This window comes from Neofelis nebulosa, chromosome 3 (genome assembly GCF_028018385.1).
Source record: "Neofelis nebulosa isolate mNeoNeb1 chromosome 3, mNeoNeb1.pri, whole genome shotgun sequence".
Lineage (NCBI taxonomy): Eukaryota > Metazoa > Chordata > Mammalia > Carnivora > Felidae > Neofelis > Neofelis nebulosa.
In genome coordinates, this window is record NC_080784.1 from 58,528,911 (window position 1) to 58,550,419 (window position 21,509).

At 36.3% G+C, this 21,509-nt stretch overlaps 1 long non-coding RNA gene and 1 pseudogene across 1 annotated transcript in view; both read left to right on the plus strand.

The window, feature by feature from the left end:
• The first annotated feature begins 10,841 nt into the window (after positions 1 to 10,841).
• Positions 10,842 to 11,477, plus strand: LOC131506102 (glucose-6-phosphate 1-dehydrogenase-like; annotated as a pseudogene).
• A 128-nt stretch (positions 11,478 to 11,605) lies between these two features.
• The window catches only part of LOC131506103 (uncharacterized), a 57,669-nt gene continuing 47,765 nt past the window's right edge, over positions 11,606 to 21,509 (plus strand). The window contains exon 1 of the long non-coding RNA XR_009258732.1: positions 11,606 to 11,711. This is a non-coding gene — a long non-coding RNA (uncharacterized LOC131506103). The remainder of the gene's footprint in view (positions 11,712 to 21,509) is intronic.

The following is a 21,509-nucleotide window of genomic DNA, read 5'->3' on the forward strand; positions in this document are numbered from 1 at the left end:
GACGGGTAGGAGACACAGTTCAGATGGTAGCAATGACCCTTTTAGTACATGGCCATGCTTTGGAATAGAGGCCATCAGGTGAACTGTGGACCTCAGCAGGACGGTTTAAACCCAACATTTAAGCTGTTTATTCAGACAGTTAATCATTTCAGAGGAAACAGTGATCAAGATGCTTCGCATATTCTGATGTTTTGGTTTTAATGACAAAATGACAAACTTTTATACAACCTCTGGAGAGGTCTCTAAGAAATGCATACTGACCTTATCAGTGTATCTTTGCAGGTTAAGAATTACTAAGACAAGACTCTCTCCTCATCTCAGAACCAACATAACAAGAGCAAAGACATTTATATTTTCTTAATACCAGTGGATCTATCACAGGGAAAAGTGCTACTTGCATGCTCTGTTGGTAGGTTAAAAACAATTAATACTTTCTTCCTAAAAACATATTATACTGCTCAAGTTTCCAGATGAGTATATAAGAACATGTTTAATCCATAAAAAATGGAACTATTATATACCAGCAATAATATTACGTGTTTCTATTTTATAGCTTTTTTTAAGTACCTTATATTTTATACACATTGACCAGTAAGCCATTATTTAATATTTTATATGAAAATTTATGAGCCAAAATTCTAATAAAATAAAAATGATTAGTATTTTATTCTAAAGGATAATATATATATATATATATATATATATATATATATATACACACACTATAATTTCATTCTATTTGCTTATTTATCTTTTTCTTATAAAAGTTCTTTTAAGAGATACAACAAAGATACATAGAATACAGCAAGAGAACTAATCAGTAGACAGAAAATTTTACTTAAAATTTTGACTTTGTACATATGTTTCCCTCACCCTGGTAAACTCTTTGCCTTACTTTTACTTTTACCTTCAGGTTCTAGTTGAGGCTGAGTAACTTGCATTATAACAGGCACCACATACATATCTAAACTAGAAATTAACTTTCTTGATGAAGCTCTACCACCTGACAGTTAACAACAAATAAATAAATAAATAAATAAACAAAACTCACAACACAATGGAAAACTAAATTTCTAATAAAATATCCTTTCAGAATTTGGAAGGAGTTTCCAGTAATTATAATTATCAACACCGTGGGGCTGAGTTGGAAACTAAGAAATATATCAATACCTTCCTTATGGCATGCCCAATTTTTAGGTCAAAATGAAGGCTCCATGCTTGGTCTGCATGAAATAGAAAAGTAACAGCCATCTCCCTTTCAGGATGATGCCACTGTTTAAGGTAGACAGATGCACTGCTGCTTCAACCCTCATTTTCATCATGGTAACACACTGAGTTACACATTATAAAGGCATATTATTTCTAATAAACACCACTCTTTTTGGCAGAAACAAGAAGAAATCTGTTGGCAAAGCATGCTAGGAGTTTTAATTTTGAAGACACTTCATTAGTTAAAAGTGATGGAGAACGAGGCTGTTGGCGAAGAAGCCTTATACCTTCGTCTACTAGAATAAAAGCGCAACGCTGGGGGCGCCTGGGTGGCGCAGTCGGTTAAGCGTCCGACTTCAGCCAGGTCACGATCTCGCGGTCCGTGAGTTCGAGCCCCGCGTCAGGCTCTGGGCTGATGGCTCGGAGCCTGGAGCCGGTTTCCGATTCTGTGTCTCCCTCTCTCTCTGCCCCTCCCCCGTTCATGCTCTGTCTCTCTCTGTCCCAAAAATAAATAAATAACGTTGAAAAAAAAAATTAAAAAAAAAAAAAAAGCGCAACGCTGTATTACATAAGACAAAAGTCTACTGGACTTAGGGGTTTTCTGCTGCATTTTAGCCACCACTGTAGCTATAAATCTCAGAAAAAGATTCAATCATCATCCCAGTGTCATTCAGAAAAGCTACTAAATTATTAAGTAATCATACCATAGATGCCAAAATTACAGCCAATATACTAATCAATTTAATTCCTATATACTAGTTGCAAACAATCTTAAATTTAAAAATGCAATTTATAGCAACCTCAACCATGATATACTTGTCAATACATTAACACAATATTTTTAAGACCTGCACGCTGAAAATAGCAAATTATTGTGACGAGGAATTGAAAACCTAAAGAAAAGAAAAAAATACATGAGCTATCTTTCCTGTATTGAAAGACAATACTTTAAAGACATTTACTCTTGGGGCACCTGGGTGCCTCAGATGGTTAAGCCTCTGACTTCTTAGGCTTAGGTCAGGATCTCAGGGTTTGTGAGTTCCAGTCCCCCCATCAGGCTCTCTGCTGTCAGCACAGAGCCTGCTTCATATCTTCTGTCCCTCTCTATCTCTCTGCCTATCCTCCACTCATGCTATGTCTCTGTAAATTTTTTTTAAAAAATTAATTTAAAAAATAGACATTTACTCTTTAAATTGCTCTATATTTTCAATACAATCATATTTTTATCTGAATATTCTGTGGAGACTGGCCAGCTGATTCTACAATTTACATGGAAATCCAAAGGACTGAGAGCAGCTAATAAAATTTTGAAAATAAAGACCAAATATTGAGTACTTAAACTAATTTCAAGACTTTAAAATCTACAATAGGCAAAACAATATGGTATGGATATGGACAGACATTTACACCAAAGGAGTAGAAGAGGGTCCAGAAATATATCCACACACATCTGTGGTCAACTGATTTTCAACAGAATAAAGGTAATCAATACAGAAAAAATATTCTTTTCAATGAAGAGTTTTGGAGTGTCTGGGTGTTCAGTTTACGATGGCCTGCAGTTTTTCTCACAGTTTGGATAGGGTTATGCATATTGGCAGCAATGCCACAGAAATGGAGCTGTGCTCTTCTCATGGCATCCTATGAGTATAGTGTCAGGACATCTTCCCACCTTGACCAATTGGTGTGAATAGTGTCTGCCTGAATTTATTCACTATAAAGTTGTACATGTTTGCCTTTAACAAGTACCTTTCAGGGAGATACTTTAAGGCTATGTGAATATTCCATTTCTCATCACACTTCTTCCAATTAATTTTAACATCCATCCATCTTGCCTGTAACATATTACTGCAGGGTTTTCTTTATGGTGATTTTCTTATTAACCTCATTACTTCCATATTTAATAATTAGAGTTTACTTTAGGGAAAAGAGATTCTTCCCCATTTTTTTATTTATATAAGGATAACTAAGTGGTGTTTATCTTATAAGAATCTAATATTATAATTATTAATTTTTTGATCCTATTATTCCAGCTTCGACCATTGGAAACTTCCAGGTTGATTCCTGTATCTTTTCAACATGCCCCCATCATTTCTGAGCACTTTCTTACTTGCTGGCCCCATAAGATGTTTCAGGTTCATGGTGGACTTGCCCTGCCCTAGGACTGAAACTAAGTATTTCTTCGAAGAATCATGGCACTTAACAGGATTATGGTGTTAACAAATACAACCAGGGTCCAACATTTATTTATTGCTTCTGAGGTATCACTGCATTTAGTCTCAGCAGGTAAAACTAGGGCATATATGTATGTATGCTAACACATATTTATACATCTATTTTATCTTGGTAATTAATATTTATATATTAAAAAATAGACAAACCTGTATTCATACCAGTACTGACAATACCAATGTAACTCCACAAGGTTTATTCTACTCTTCCATCTTTCCACTTGTTCCCTGGAAATGGGAAAACTGGCTCTCATTAGCCATAATACATTTTCTTAATAATTTAATCATAGTTGGGGCGCCTGGGTGGCTCAGTCGGTTGAGCGTCTGACTTCGGCTCAGGTCATGATCTCATGGTCCGTGAGTTCGAGCCCCTGTGCTGACAGCTCGGAGCCTGAAGCCTGCTTCAGATTCTGTGTCTCCCTCTCTCTCTGCCCCTCCCCTGCTCATGCTCTGTCTCTCTCTGTCTCAAAAATAAATAAACACATTAAAAAATTTTTAAAAATAATTTAATCATAGTATACACATAAACTGGTTTCAGATATGCTCATATCCCTGTGAGGATCATATTTACTAACTACAGTACATATTGTTTTGGGTTCATTTTCCTCTGACTTTACAATATACAGTAAAAATATTTTCCAACATCACTTTTTCCTCCCCAACCCTTTGAATATAATGATGTTATTCAGTTACAAGATTGAATTGTGTGTTACAGAGTTCATTCCATTTGGGCTTCCTCCATAAACTGGTTAATTTTCATTATTTACTTTGGGATATATGACACAATACCATGGTTGTAACAACCAGAGATATAAAGAAGAAACTCCAAGAAGTGTCTCCACCTTCTCACGTCTGTTATCTCATTCTTGTTTCTCCACTATTTCCATCCATCCCTGACAACTCTCTGTAGGTAATTAATATTTAAAGTTTCTGATATTTTTCTTGCATTCTTCTGAACAATATCACTCATACTACTTTGTAGTTTTCAGTGTATATATTTTGTGTTTCGTGTGTCAAATTTTTATTTCTAAGTTCTTTTATGCTATTATAAATAGAACATTTAAAAATTTGTCTTTAGATTTTTTTGTTTATAATAAAGACAATTGATATTTTGTATATCAATCTGTATTTTTATAAATATACATGATCTTAAAATCATCTAAAATTCTAGTAGCTATTTTGTAGATGCCTTAGTAGTATCTACTTTCATAATTATATTACCTGCAAATAAAGTTTTATTTCTCCTTTCCAACCTGTCTTTTCCTTTTTTGCCTTACCATACCACCTAAGATTTCTAGTAAATCATGGCACAGAATTGGTACAGGTGCAAACACTTGTTTTATGAAATCTCTGGATTGTGTTTTGTTCTTTTAAATATTACTGGTTTTAGTAAATAATTATCTTGCCTGGATTTCAAATATGAAATATCTTCCCCAATAATGTAAAACTACAGATCCTTACTCTGTTTTTTGTTTATTTGTTTAAGACTAGCCCTCCTAGCTGTCTCTCCTGTGTCTATATTGTTTACCAGTCAGTAATTTCGGCAGTGATTATACAAAACATTAATGCCAATAAGGCTTCCAACATACATCCTCTGAGTTGATTGTGGGTTAAGGGTCACATTCAATAGTTCAACAAGTTTGCAAATTTCCTCAAGCTTCCAATTTTCTCTGTGTTATCTGGGGTCTCCACCCTATATCCAGTTACTAGTTAGCCAGAGATATATAGAGAATTTATTAACTCACTTTCTATGGCCCTTCCAAAATAATGTTTTAGCTGCTCTATCAGACACACTGAAATGAGTCTATCCCCTCCAGCCAGAAAGAGGGCATGTTTCTGAACCCGAGCTGGGAGTAAGGTAGCAAACTGAGAAATCATCAAGACAAGAAAGCCACAAACATCTCACCAGCAGTTTTCATATGTAATTGCTTCTCAACTTCTTGTCACCTTTGGTTGATTTCTAGTGCACTGATTTTTTTTTTTAATTGTGTCCAGTTTTACACTTCTTTTGAGGGATTTGCTCCACTTCCTCACACTTCCACTATTTTTAAATCAAAGAATTGTGTTCATTAATAGATAACAATAAGAGAATAAAGAGAAGATATGTGCAACATATCCAACCAAGGACTTACTCAAATGTAGTTCTGCCTAATATGGTGGGACCACAAGAAAGAGAATAGTTGTAACATTACAGCCCCACTCATGATGTCCCTGAAGGATAATGGAGAAGAGAAATCTCTTCTGTGTGCAGATATCTGACAAATAATCTGGTGTTTACGTTAAATTTGCCTTTAAGACAAAATGACTAGAAGTACAGATTTATACTGGTTCATTTTCTAGGTGGTAACTATATTATTCAGGGTTCTCTAGAAAAACAGAACTAATAAAATGGGTGTGTGTGTATGTGAAACACACAGATACATATATGGAGAGAAAGAGAGAGATTTATTTAAGGAATTGGCTCACTAGATTATGAAAGTTGGCAAGTCCAACATATGTAGGGAGAGTGGACAGGTTGGATTCCCAGAAAGAGTTAATTTTTCAAAATTGAGAGAAGGTCAGTTTTTGTTCTTTAAAGGCCTTCAATTCATTGGATAAGGCCCACCCATGTTACAAAGGGAACTACTTCCCTCAAAATCACATTTAATCTATTTAATGTTAATCTTATCCAAAAAAACTCCCTCACAGAAATATCCAAAATAATGTTTTTCCAAATATCTGGGTACTATGACCTAGCCAAATAGATGCACAAAAATTAACTCTTACAATAAGAGACATGTAAGTGATGTAACTGAAAATTTGGTAACAAGTAGGTCTGAGGAAGAGATATTTTGATAGATTTTTAAGAATGAGTAGCAAGGTATTTACACCCATATAAATACACTCAAACTGGCAACCCTGCAGAGGTAGGTGTTGATAATCTTATAAACAAGATGAGCCCGAAGACAGCAGCATAGGCAAACAGCAGTCAAAAGTGGCAAGTTTATTAAATTGAAATTCTTCATAACAGAAGAAGGAATGTTTATCCTCAGTGGACTAACCATCTTCTGTAGTTTTAGGGGGTTTCCAGATTGCTCTTGAGAACCACCTTCTTTAATGCTTCTGACTGACTTCATTGGTCACTTGCAAAGTGTTGTGTAAACCTCTCCTTTCCTGTATTAAAGTCCTTATACCTAAAATAAATAGCCCTGCCTTTGATTTTTTTCCTCTTATGTGTCCTTTTCCTGTACTTTTCTTTTTTATATAGTAGTTATTTATTTATTTATTTAGAGACAGCACATGTGCGCAAGGAGGGGGAGGAACAGAGAGAGAGAGAGAAGGAGAGAGAATCCCAAGCAGGCTCCTCACTGTCAGTACAGAGCCTGACTCAGAGTTTGATCTCACAAACTGCAAGATCATGACCTGAGCTGAAATCAAGAGTCCGATGCTTAACCATCTGACCACCCAGGTGCCCTTCTGTACTTTTCTTAAACTTTCTGCATTGGAGGCATCTCTGCCAAATGAGGAGAATGTGAAAGGAAGGTGACATAGCTGGTCCTCTCTGTAAGCCATCAGTATCCATAGTCTTCTAAAGAATTTTGGTCAAGACCTCAAATGTTTTCTAAATAATTCTCTAATTTTATTGAAAATTTTAGGCATTTCTCTTAATTACAGAAGATTTAGAAGAACTTTAATAAAAAAAAAAAAAGCTTCAGTGGGGCTATATTCAACTGTATGACTTCTTTTGTAATCATTGTTTTTTTCACCAGACACAAAATTTGTTTTTGCCATATAGCTAGATAGATACAGTTTGCAACTAGGGGTAATTTTGCCCTCCAGAGAAAAATTTAGCAATGTCTAGAGATAGTTTTAATTGTCAGAATTAAGGGTAAAAGGGTTGTGCTACTGGCATATAGTAGGCAGAGGACACAGATGCTGTTAAACATCATACAGTGCAAAGGACAGCCCCAAGACAAAGCATTCTCCTGTCCAAAATGTCCATAGTACTTAGGTTGAGAAATCATAACCTAGATTCTTACAAGGATGATATAATTATTCCTAATTTAGGGATAATTAAACTAAGGTTCAGTGAAGATAACTTATGATCTACAGTTATACTACTAAGTAAAATAATCAGACTTTTGTTCTTTTCACTACATGGATTACATCTAAACCTACTATTAAGGAAGGTTGTTTTTACCAGCTGCTAAGTGAGAAAATTTTAGAAATGCCAGACTTCACACTATATTTAAAGTGCAAAGGATAAGAGACAACTTGTGCTGCAACCTTTGAAAACTACATGTAGTCTTGCCCATAAAAATGCTTTCTTGCCAGTGATACAGAATAATTTTCACTTTCAGACCTATTTTTCTGAACAGAATTATCTGGTTCAGTGTAGAAATACCCTGCATAAGTAAATGAATGTATTTTGTGACACAATTTTATCCTTGGAAACTAAACTTTATATCATTCTCATGTGTCCTACAAATTAATGATAATCGTTTTGTAATGATCACTCTAAAATTAGTAACATGTCTATACATATTTTCTAGATATTCCATATATATTCTTGTAATGAGCTGAACTGTCTCCCCAAATTTCATATGGTACAGTCTTTAATCCCTAGTACCTCAGATTATGACTGCATTTGGAGATAGGCCATTAAAGAGGTAATTAACTTATACTGAGGTCATTAGGGTGGGCCCTGATCCAATTCAACTTATGTCATGGTAAGAGGAGGCTGGGACATAGAGACACAGAGGAAAGCCCCTGTAAGGAGACAGAAAGAAGATGGCTGTCTATTGGAGGAGAGAAGCATCAGAAGAAACCAACCCTGCTGAAGCCTTGATCTAGGACCTCTAGCCTCCAGAACTATGAGAAATAAATTTCTGTTGCTTAAACCACCTATTTTGTGACTTTATTATGGCAAACCTAGCAAATTAATCCACTCCCCAACAACACTTTACAGATCCATTTATACTTTAGATGAAATACGTGACTATTAGTACATTCCCAAATAATCCTACATAATTTTCCTCACTCTCATAATCATTGTCTCCCATTCACAAAACCCCAGCATGTTGTCTGTTGCCAACTAACATCAGCAACATTGGAAAATGGCAAAATCGGTAACCATCAACCATGTTTCTGTGCTAGTTGACCCTTAGGTCAAAGACAAGCAGATGTTTAAATGAAGGTGGAAAGAGTAATTTTTCCTAATAATTAGCAATAATCAGTATAAAACCTCAAAGAAAAATGACTCTGTGACTCAAGACAGGCTCTGGAATTAATATACCACCCTCTAAGTGGCAAATGATCACTAATACTTGTTCTACCAAAAATATCTTTTCTTCATCAGTATCTTTGTCTTTTAAGATTTATTAAAAGAGTGAAATGGACTTTTGAACTATTACAGACAAAGGATAACCTCTAGGCTATTAGAACTAAAGAGTATCTTTTTGTTTTACAAAAGTGGGGGTTTTTTTGAAAACTTTAATTCTAATAGGATTTTCTTTTTTTTTCTAAAATTTAATTAGTAAGACAATATTTTATGACTGATACATTTACTGTATCTAGTACTTTTTGAAAACAAATTAAAAAGTTTAGACAAAGTAACTTCTAGTCACATAGAATGTTTAAAATGTTAACTGTGAATAAACCAACCGATAACTTTAGAATGACAATTAAATACTAGTTGCATGAATTTTCTTGGTATGTTTTAGGTTAGAGCTTATGTGCTTTCTATACAAAAAAAAAAAAAAATTACTTCCTGAGTTTGAGTAATATACCAGCTCATGATTGTGAAATGAGTCAAATTGTTGCTAAACCAAAATTAGAAAGCTATCAAATGTACTTTGGAATAATATGACAAACCATCACTTAATCTGGCATAAGCAAAAACTGGTATAAGAAAACAAATTAATACTGGACAAAACTCATAGTATATCTAAAAAGTAATTTTATTCAGAGACTTACATATGTCTAAAGACTTTATGTGACACCGTCCAAAAAACTGCCTAAGTTTTCCACAAAATCTTGCTATTTCCACAAGCTCATTTTAAACTCTCATTCAGTATATATTCAGTATCTGCCAACAATTTCTCCTCCCTGTAAGAGGGTAATTGCATGTGATTTTAGATGGTATTAACATTCAACACTCTCCTGTATTCTTTTTACTCATTTCCTTCTCCTAAGATACAGTATTCAGGCCTCCCAAGTGCCAACACTTGACCTCGTCCAAGTCAGATTTAAAACATGTCTTCCACAACAACAAACATACCCACCCCTATTTTCACAATTTCAGTCACTTTTTGCCTGGTTATATTTTCTACTTCTGTAACTTCTCTATTGCCTCTCAAATTTCTTCTCATTTTTGTAACTGATACCACAAGACACTTAAGGCCAAGTTTTCTCTCATAAGTCAAATACAGTCTAACATTTTTTTTTTTTTTGAGAGAGAGAAGGAGAAAAAGAAAGAGAAAGAGAAAGAATCGTAAGCAGGCGCAACATCCAGCATGGAGCCCAATTCAGGATTCGATCTCACCACCATGAGATCATGACCTGAGCTGAAATCAAGAGTCAGACACTCAATCAAGACAGCCGTCCATTTGCCCCATCTAACACTAAATTTCATACATTTGTGGTATCAGAAATAATTTTAAACTCAAAACATTCATGCCATGAAAAGAATAAAAATGGCATAAATTCTCCTCCATTACAAATACTAACTAAAGACTATAAAAATATAACCATGCCAACCACCATAATTATAACGTTTTTAGTATTTCAGAATTTCACTAATCTGATTATACAATATTTGGTACCTAACAATACTTTAAAGCTTATTAAAAACAAATGAAAAGGCTACTTGTTTCAGCTTATACGGTATTAATTAAGTAGGAATGAGCATTGTTTCCATCTCGACAGAAGGAAAAAGCTAGAGAAACAAAAATTAAGGATTTTCATTTAACCAGTCAAGGAACTGGAGTTACAGGGAAAATAATAAACAATCCAACATGTACAGCCATGATGACTGGTGATTTCCAAGTATTAAGTCCGTTTGCATAAGGAATCAACCTGAAAGTGAGCCCTTCTTCAGAGCCACTCCAGAGAACAAATCCAAACTGGAGGGGCTTCTTGCCCAAAACTCAATGACTGGTGAGTACAATCATGTGGCCTCCTAGGAGTCTACCTGCAGCCACATGAACACCCTCCACCAAAGGCCATAGGCCAACCTGCCACTTCTCCCTGGCCTTACTCCATGCCATCGATGAGGCTGTCTTCAAGTACATCTGTGAGACCTGCACGATCCAGGCAGGTTGGAACTGTGTTAGCATGGAGCTAGCCCTTCCCAAGGGACCTGTCAGCTATCCAAGCACATCTCTTTCCTATTTCAGGGAACAGATCTAGCTTATCAATCCCTACATGGGCAAAGAGATAGTCCAGAACTTCATGGTGCTGATGTTTGCCACCAGGATCTTTGGCCCCATTTGGAACTAGAGTAACATAACTCTTACCTGCAAGGTGTCTTTCAGCATTGAAGGCCACAGGGGGCTACTTCGATGCCCTTGGCATCATCCTGCCCGTGACGCAGAACCACCTCCTACGGATGCTGTATGTGGCAGCCACGAAGAAGCCTGACTCCACCAACTCAGAGGACCTCCGCAATGAGAAAGTCAAAGTGGAAACATATCTCAGAAGTACTGGAGAACAATGCGGTCCTGTACACGTGTGTGGGGAACCCCACGGAGAGATGAGGCCATCAAAGGGTACTTGGACGACTCCACAGTGCACCGTGGGTTCACCATTTCCACCTTCGCCATGTAGAGAACAAAGAGGTAGGACGGGGTGTCGTTTTCCCACCCTGTGGCAGATTCCCCAGTGAGCACAAGGCTGAAGGGCGGCAGCAGTTCCGAAAGGTAGCCTACAACAGCTTCTAGCAGCACTACAAGCCGAGGGAGGCCACACACATCAAAACGATGAAGAAAAAAGCCGAGCAGGTTCTTTCAACCCCGAGGAGTAGGCGCTGGACCAGACTTTCGGCAGGAACTGGAAGAGCCCGAACGCGCCTGAGCCCTCCTCCTGAACAGCGTCTGTGGGCCCCCTCCTGCCCCCCCCCCCCAACCGTGATGTACTTTACGTGCAGTGAATCGCTCCGGAGGCCGGCGAGTCTTCACGCCACTGCCGCACAAGGTCGCAAAAGCAGCCCCGGCCCATCGCCTACATTTTTGGCAGCTGAGGCCTGCAAACAGAGGCTGGTGGACGGCTGGGCTTTCAGTACTCGGACACCTCCAGGTAAGTTCATGTGCACAAGTTTCCCTGTCCCCTCGTTGTATTTGTCTGTCTGTGTCCTTCTTACTTTCCTACCTCCAAACCCCACTTTGAGAAGACTTCAGGACCATGGGTCTCAGCCTCATATTCGCAGCCCCTGGCCAACCCTGCCTGCCCCTTGCAGCTGCTGCCCAAGTCCAATTACATTCAACTACTGAGCACTGAGATTGGTGCCAAGACTGCCCCTGCCGGCTCAGCCTGAGCCAGTCTTTGCCCACGGGACTAAGCCCCAATGGAAGGAAAAAGAAGAGAAGCCCTTCCGTCTATCCCAGGCTTCTCGGCCTAGAACAGGATGAAAGAAGCAACAGGCAGGGATAGTGGGTGGGGCTCAGTGGGGCAGTGGCCAGCTCACATCCCTGTTGGCTGTGGGCAAGCTCCTCAGAAGACTAGGGAAGAGGGGAGAGCATCCACGTGAAGGCGCTGACCAAAGGTCCTGAGAGGACTCCTGGAGCCACCGCAGCCTCAGTACCACACGGTATTCCTGATGACTAGTTGGAAAAGATCTTCATGCTGTCCAGCAATCCCTGTGTCTGGGGCTACCTGGATATCTCTCTGACCCAGCAGCTCCCTGCCACCACTCCAGCCTTCCACTCAGTCGCCACCCCCACCTCATCCCAGATATAGGTGGCCCCCTTGCGCTGGAAAAACAGAAGCAGTCGCTGGGATGCCGCGTTTCAATCCTTGACGTTAAATCCACACACTGAAAAAAAAGCAAAACAAAAACAAGAGCAAAAACAAAACAAAAAAAAAAAAAGCACTTTTTTTTTCTTAAACATAGTTTCAAATAAGACCTATGCAACTGTAAAATATAACTTTTAGATGGAAATCTGTGTTGGTTGTAACAGGACCTCCCCAGGTGTAATCTGAAACCAGCCCCTGTACTCAGAGGGCAGGGAGAGACCTAAGAAACAGGCAGGTCAGTTCCTAGTTAGTAGATGGCAGTTTTAATAAGCAAAGGGAAGTTACATAGGAGACTTGTCTTGGGTGGCAGCAAGCAGATCCTTGCACCGTTCACCAAATCTTAGTTTATATAAAGGCCTTAACTGGATTCAGTTATGTATGTCATGCAGCTATTCACACTACATCTCTCTCTCAAGGCTATGTCCTTGGAGCAACCTCTGGGAGTGGGAACGGCAAGGAGAACTCACATCCCAAGGACAGGAGAGAAAGTGAGGAGGCTTGGAGTGCCTGGGTCCAGCTCATGAGTCAACTGGAGGTCGCATTTTTTCAATGACCTTCCCCAACAGTCTGCAGGAAAGAATAGAACCTGAGCGTTTGCTTACCTTGGGTGTGTGTCACCAGATACCATATTCATCCATAAGAAGTTTTGGTTAGAAAATTTTTAACAAATTTCTAAGGATGAATGTGGAGTAGCATAAAGGTATAAAACCCTTAAGGGCATGAAGATACAGGGCAGTAAACACCCTCTTGCTTTTTCTCCAGGACCCCTACCACTCACTCATGGGGAAGATGGAAAGAATCAGAGACAGTTCCCTATGGTGCTGGCTGGGAGAGGAGGACAGAAGGCCCTGCAGAAACTTCACAAAGAACACCTTTATAGAACACAAACCTTAATCTGCAGGGAGTAAACAAACAAAACAAAGTACATAAAAACTGTAAACGTAGAGTACTCATGGAAACCCATTGCTGCTGGGAGAGACAAACAAGGGGAAAAAATATCTATTCCTGGGGAAGAGCAGGGATATTAGACCCAGCCTTGCATTAGTTTGGAGTAGGGACAAAAAGACCGGGGGGGAGAGGGGTGCTCCTAGACTTTTACCTATTTTCACAGTGCCTACCCAAGACTGAGGTTTTTCATATGAGAGTGTCCTCACTGCCACACTAATAAGAATCAAGTAAAAGAATGAAAACAACTAAAAATTTCTGCAAGAGCTTCTTTTGCAAAGAAATACAAAGGGCAGACCTAACATGTAGGGGAGAGACCCAAAGGAATGCAGAGAGCATTAACTGAGATAAATCCTCTGATATATTATCCCACATCATAGATACAAGATGCCACTATAGAAATGTAAGGTATCACTGTGGGGCACTGAGAGTGACCACAGAAACAAATATTTAAAGCTCAGTCAATTCCTGACTAGATTAACACAAATCCCCACATTAAAGACAGCTGAAGAAAGAATGAGCTCATCTAGAAGTAGAAAAGTATTTATGTCAACATTTACCATTTTGCAAAACATGTTGAATTTCAACAAGAACAACATTATAAGGCATACAAAAAGCAAAAACACAATGTAAACAAGAACCAATTACAACACTGATGTTTAAACACTTAAGGAATTTAAAATAACTATGGTTAATATATTTAGGGCTCCAATTTCAAAGGTAAGCACCTCCATGGGGAGATAGTTTCATCTACTGGAAGGAAACTATATGAAAGAAGCAAATGGAAATGCTAGAAATCAAAAACAATGATGTGGGGATGAAGAAGAGATTTCTGATGGGTTCATCAGAAGACATGATATAGATGAGAAAACAATAGAATTGAAGACACACCACTGGAAATTATCCAAACAAATCAAAGAAAAATAAGTCAATAAGACAGAACAAATTATCTACAGTTCTAAGACAATTAACAAATTAGCATGGGTGTGATCAGAATCCTAAAAAGAGAAATGAGAAGAGATGGGGTAGAAGATATTTTTGAGGAAATAATGGTCAGATTTTTCCAAAATCAAGATCACAAACTACTGATATAAGAAGACTGAAGACACAGAAATGGGGGGAAACAAAGGTACCATATAGGCATAACATATTCAGACTTTTAAAAATGAAGACATAAAAGGAGACAAAAATGATTCATTATGTACAGAAGAATAAAGATCATAATACGGTAAACTTATCACAAACCACACAAGAATACAATGGAGTGACATGTTTAGATTGCCAGGGTAAGAAAAAAAATCTGTTCACCCCAGAATTCTGTATCTAGCAAAAATATCCTTCAAAACGAAGTAGGAAAACAGGAATTCACTGTCAGCAAATAAGCTCTAAAATAAAAACTAAAGAGAATTTTTTAGTCAGGAAAAATATAAAGATCTGTATTTGTAACATTTAAAGAACTCTTAAAATCATAAAACAACTCCAAAAATGAGTGGTCAAAGATCATAACACAATCTTTAATAAAATATGGGTGACAAACATATGAAAAGATGTCCAACATCAATCATTAAGGAAATAGAGTTAAAAGCACAAAATACTACTCTAAATCTATTAATATAGCTAAAATAAAAATAAAAATGCAAATGGGGAAAAATCTGAGAATACCAAATATTACAGAAGATGCAGGGCAAGTGGAACTCTTATTCACTGCTGCTTAGAATGCAAAATGTTATGGTGACTTTGAAAAACAGTTGGACAGTTTTTTAAAAGTTGAAAAGTCGTTTACCATTGGAACCAATTATGTTACTTCTAGCTATTTACCCAAGCAAATTGAATACTTATATTCAAACAAAAGCCTGTATATTGAAGTTTGTAGATTTATTCAAAATTGCTAGAAACTGGAAACAACTCATTTCCCCTTCAGCAGGGAAACAGTCTTTGTCTATTCATACAATATAATACTGCACAGGAATAGAAAGAAGTGAACTGTTGTTTCATGCATCAACATCGATGAATTTTAAAAGCATTTTCAAAGATCTAAAAGCATGCATATTGTATGATTCCATCAATATGTGATTATGGAAAACAAAACCATTGAGACAAAATACCTATCAGGGATTAGAGAAGGAGAAATAATGTGACTAAAAAGGGGTAGCCCAACGGATATTTAGGCCAATGGAACTGTTTAGTGGTACAAATAGCATATGTATATGCTAAAACCCGTAAGATTGTACATCTCAATAAACTTTAAAAACAAGCAAACAGCCATAATAACTGTAAAAACATCAGATACCAAGATATTAGGAAAACCCAGGATGAAATCTTGCAGTCCTCAACAAACTAATTTAACTGTATTACAATTAATTGTTACATACCTCACTTAAAGACATGAAGAGGAAAAGAGTAGAACTAAGTAACTTTGGAAAACAGTGTTTTGATCAGATTATCTTATGATACTATAATGATGGATACATATCATTATATATTTGTCCAGACCCATAGAAAGTGAACTTTAAGGTTCCAAGAGTGAAACCTAAGGCAAACTATAGACTTTGAATGATTACAATGTGTCAGTGTATATTCACAATTGTAATAAAGGTATCACTCTTAGGGGATGTTATTAACGTGGGAGGTTATGCATGTGTGGAGAAGGGGGTATTTGAGAAATCTCTATACCTTCTCAATTTTGGTATGAACCTGAAATTGCTCTAAAAACATGAAGTCTTTAAAAACATTAAAAAGATAAATGTAAAAATTTAGTGAATGCTTTAAACATTTCTAAATGATATACAGATTATCCTTAAAAACTTTATGCCACAATTTTACAAGCTTTTTTTTTTTAATCGAGAGGTTATATTTGTGTCTCCTGAGAAAAAAAATAGAATAGCAGGGTCATTCTTATGTGTAATTATTTGACTGTCATCTCTAATACTATGATGTACCAAATTTTTTTACACCCTGTCACTGACATTCTTTCCAGACACTTTGAGACTGCTGGTCATGAGAAGCATATGTGTTCCAAACTTCCCCCAACACGACTGAATGCTATCATTGACAATTATCTTTTATCTTCCCAAGAGATGACCCCCATGCCTATGTAACCTAGAGCACACAAAAGACCCAGAAGTTAGAGCCCTATTGAGGTTTATATTTGCTATAGCATTAAAAATTTATATATGAATAAATATCATTTAGATATTAAAATATTCATCTACATTAGGTATTTAATCATTATTAAGTGATATGAGATAGATTGATTTTTACTGTTTCTCAAACTTTAATGTTAAACAGTATAAAATGGAAAGCATATTAAAACAATTTTCTAGACTCCCATTCCCAGAGATTCTAATTCAGTCCTTTGGGATGTGAACCATGGGTTTGCATTTCTAATAAGCTCATGGGCTATGCCAATACTGCTGGCTCAAATACCACAATTTGAACTTTTAATCCAAAACATCTCATCTACTTCAGTTAAGCTCTTTTATATTATATAATCTAGCATAAGAGATTTCTATATTTCTTATGTCTTATTCTTAGGAATAGGTTGTATACACAGGAATAGGTTGTCTAGATCTACTTCTAGGCCAGTTGTAGCTAAAACTTGTTTATGTGAGAATGCAAAAACAAAATGATCACCATGATACTAAAATTAATTTCCAACATTTAAAAATTGTGTATCTATGAGAACAATATAAATAAGATACCTACATGGTATATAAATCTACATACAGAGCTTCATTTTCATTAATATTTCATTGCCATTTTGAAGCAAAACTTCCACGAACAGCATTTATTACTTCAGAAAGGAAAAGTAAATTCAAAACAATATACTTGAGAAGCAGAAGTAAAGGTGGTGTTCAAATTGAGAATCCGGTGATATGTAGAAAGTGAAATATCAAATATTTATATAAACTTCTATTTATGGATAGCCTATCTATATAGAATACAAATTACTGTATACTACCTTACTATAAATATTATGTTCTCTGCGCATATTTGAAAAATTGCATGGAAACAGATATCCTGCTGTTACAACAGAGCCTATTAGAACAATTTATAATCTAGGTTGTGAAAAAAAAATAATTCCTTTGAGATATAAGTTAAAAAAGTGGCAAAATTCCTTTCTTGATCATGAAGGAAGTGTAGTTACTTGAGAAAATATTTGAGGCCATCTGGCCATCCATACAGATCACCAATGTAGTCCATTGTTATTTTGGAATATTTTTTACTGACTGCAAGCTGGTACTCTCTTCTTGAATCTGACAAGCAAAGGGCAAGTTAATTGTTCTGGAGTGAACACAGATTTAATGCAGCAGGATGTCATTTTTGTGTGCATTAATAATTCAACTTACATTACAATTTATCACATACCATGGACTATTTTGTATTCAACAGGGCACAAAAACTGATTTACCCACAGGCTTGATTTCACTCTCTAATCTGGTAGTCCAAAAAGAGGAACTAAGGTCCTCAGACAGAATATGTGTGTCAAAATGCTAAGATGAAAGGGAACAGGACATTCACTCTTTGTAGCTAATCATAATCTAAACTATATCAATAATATTTATTTCGGAGCAAACATTTTCTTCTGATTGCTAATATGAATTCTTATAGAATGACCATTCTATTGTATGCGTTTAGAAATTGTGTCCTTCCAAAAATTAAACCCATTCAATAAATAAGAGTTCAATTTCAGAGCCTAGATGGGCTCTGACATCCAGGAGAGCAGAGGAGGCCAGGCTAGGGAAGTTACAATGAAAGCAAGGAACAGCAGAGCATATAGATACAGAGGAGTAGGCTGGCATTGGATGCCAGAGTCTGATCAGTGGAGGTCATGACATTTAGAATCAGAGCCAAAAAAGGTAAGCTGGGCAACCATGCAATAGGCTGAATCAGTAAGGGATGCTCAATAAGAGACAGTAAGTAGAGTGAGGAGGGCATTCACATAGGAGGCAAACAGAGCCAATTGCAATGAGGAAAGTAACTGTGAACATGGGCTACCAGGGCATAAATGTGGTCATCCATGCATGGGGGCATCTCTGTATGGGGTGTTGGAGACCAAGCAAATTTCAGGGTGCTTTTCACAGAGAGAGGCACTCCGTTGTGGGATGACAGAGCTCTAAAGGGCTGAGGACATCCTAGCATGGAGAGCTGAAAACCATATGCAGTGAGGAAAACTGCTTTGGGAGGAGAAACTCAGAAAGAGGAAAAACTAGAATGAACCTTGTACTTTGTATCTAAATGGAGTATTTCAGTGTAAATTCATGGCTTTTAATATACAGAGATAGATGTAGAAATAAATATAGATGTTAACACAGATGTATATAGGTGTGTATGAATGCATACATGTACAGCCTAGTTATGTTCACTGAGATGGCTTAGGCCATGGAATAAAAATCAACACATCTAGTACTTGTACCTTGGTTTCTACTTAACATTTTTCCTCAAAACAGAAACAAAACAGCTACTCAGTGAAATTGTTGGTACATGGACTGAGGCAAAGAAAGTAAAAAAGAACATAGAATATCTTCTGCCAGAAAGAATGGTAATGCTTAACAAAGGAGAATAGTATAAAAGAACACAAAATAATAGAATTTCCCTGTCCAAAAATGTGAAACGGTTTGAGCATCAAAATAAATTAAGATTGTAACACAAAATAATGCATTAAATAAATTGGGAAATCATAACCACATATAGATATAAATTGTTGAAAGAATTGAAATTTTTAATTAAGTGTGGAGAATTACATAATTTCAAAGCATCTCCCAGAAAAATGGTTATTGTGATGGGGTGGCATAACTGTATACTGGAGAAGTCTAACAGACAATAAGTACCTTAATAATGTTAGCAAGATGAAGTTCATCAGTAACAGGCAAATTGAAATATTGTGCAAACCCATAGGATGCAATGAGGATACAGCAACATTTGGAATACTGTTCCTCTCATATTCCTATTTAAACTACATAACTTTGACTTAGTCATGATGAAACATCAGGCAAATGTGATTTGAAGAGCATTGTAAAAAATAGCCTATAATCTTCAAAATACCGAGGTCATAAAAACTGAGAAAAGCCTGAAGAATCCACCCAGACTGAATTAAAGTGAAGAGACAAGCCAGCAATGTGTGCTATAATCCTCAGTTGGAACCTTTTCCTCTCAAAGGCATTACTGAGACATAAGTTCATTCTAGGATCAGATGGTATTTATGTTAATTAGCTGATTTTGACAGTGTATTTAGTTACACAGGAAAATGTCCTGTTTGTAAGAAATACATACTGAAGTAAGGAAAAAGATAAGACATCAGATCAGCAAATACTTTTAAGTACTTCAAAAGAGACTTATTTTACTGGACTTTGAATTTTTCTGTAAGTTTGAGATTGTTTAAAATAAGAAAAATGGAAAGAATATGGACACCAAACAAGTTCCCTTTACTTCTTAAGTAAAACTATTATTTTTACAATTGACTTTGTGGAGATTCAAATGTAAGTATGAACAAAATGTACAAATGGAATATGTACAAAAGTACAATTTTATTTATACATATTTTTTCAATCTTTTTCTATTTTGATCAGGTCAGGCCAACCAACATAAAATAGTCAAGTAGTTGATAAATTGATGCTGTCTTTTCTTTGCTCTGATTTTCCTAAACAGACTTCATATTCAAGTCAGTTTTTTTTTAATTTAAAGTATTTCCTTTATAATCGGGGTTTTTTTTTGTAAAAATAACCTATATGCATATCTTTCCTCATTCAATTTCCAGGTAACAGCTTTCTAAGAGCACCTGTGTAAATAAAAACACGCAAATATATATATGTTCATATATGCACACATATCTTACACATTCATCTGTATCCACACACATATATATAAAATATGAATATATACATATACATGTGCATGTACTTTTTATGCATGCACATATATATTTTCCCAAAAAGGATTATAATACATATATTTTTCTGAAACTTTATTTTTACTTTCCAGGTAACCACACACATATTTCCCACACTGTTTTCTCCTAGACGTTTAATACTTTGTTATAGGTATGTAATGAATGAAGTTGAAATTACTGGTTTTGTTACAAATTTTAATGTAACATATGTGTTGTAATCAATATCTTACTGTATATACGTGTATACACACACACACACGTATATACATATATACACACACACACACATATATATATATATATAGTTACTATGAAACATATTCAGAAAGTTGTACTCATTAAATTCATAACTACAGGCAAAGAGAAAACCGGTTTACTCACATCCTCACCATTATTATTATTAATATTTTAAGTATTTGCCAAACTAAAATTTGAGAAGTATTAGCCATTATTGTAGTTTTCATTTCTTTACTTATGATAAGCCCGGACCTCAGAAGCTTTCATTTTTTATAGTTTTGGCATTATTTAGGGATCCTTTTAACTCTTGGTTCTGAGAGTTTGAAAAAAATGCTTATTTAGCTATTTAGCATAAGGGCACATTTCTATGTCACCTTTGTCAGATGCCATGGCTATTGAGCAGTGTTATTAACCAAACTGAAATATTAATGAAAGTATATCAGGGTATCCTTGTAAAAACAATCAACCACCCTTGACATATGTATGGAACTCTTTCTTCAGTCAACAGTCAACGCATATCCACTGAGAGCATAATGGAGGTCAGACTCTAGTCTGGACACAGAATATGGCAGTTAACAAAACAGGCAAAAATATTGCACTCACAGATTGTATTCTACTGAACAGACTGTAAATTGGCTGTCTCAAAATTTAGTAATACATTATACATTATAATGCTTATAAATGCAGTTTGCATAAAAGGGAAACAAGGCTGTCCAGGATTTTGAATCTGGAAGTCTGTAAGCATTGGAATTCTCTCTGTTGGAGGGTGCTTAGGTGAACACTGTTCGGTTAAGACACTGTCAATTTGATTCAGATAGTTTCTTAAAATATACCATCATTTATTTTACAGCCTACTATTGCCTAGTTAGAAGCTGCTATTTCATTCTTTGTCACTTGATAAACTTGTGACAAGATGTATTATGTGCTGGCTTTGATTCTGCAGTTTCTAGGCAGAAAGTCAGAAAGGAATTGCACTTCCAGGTGCTAGGAAGACGTCCCTGTTTCCTCTA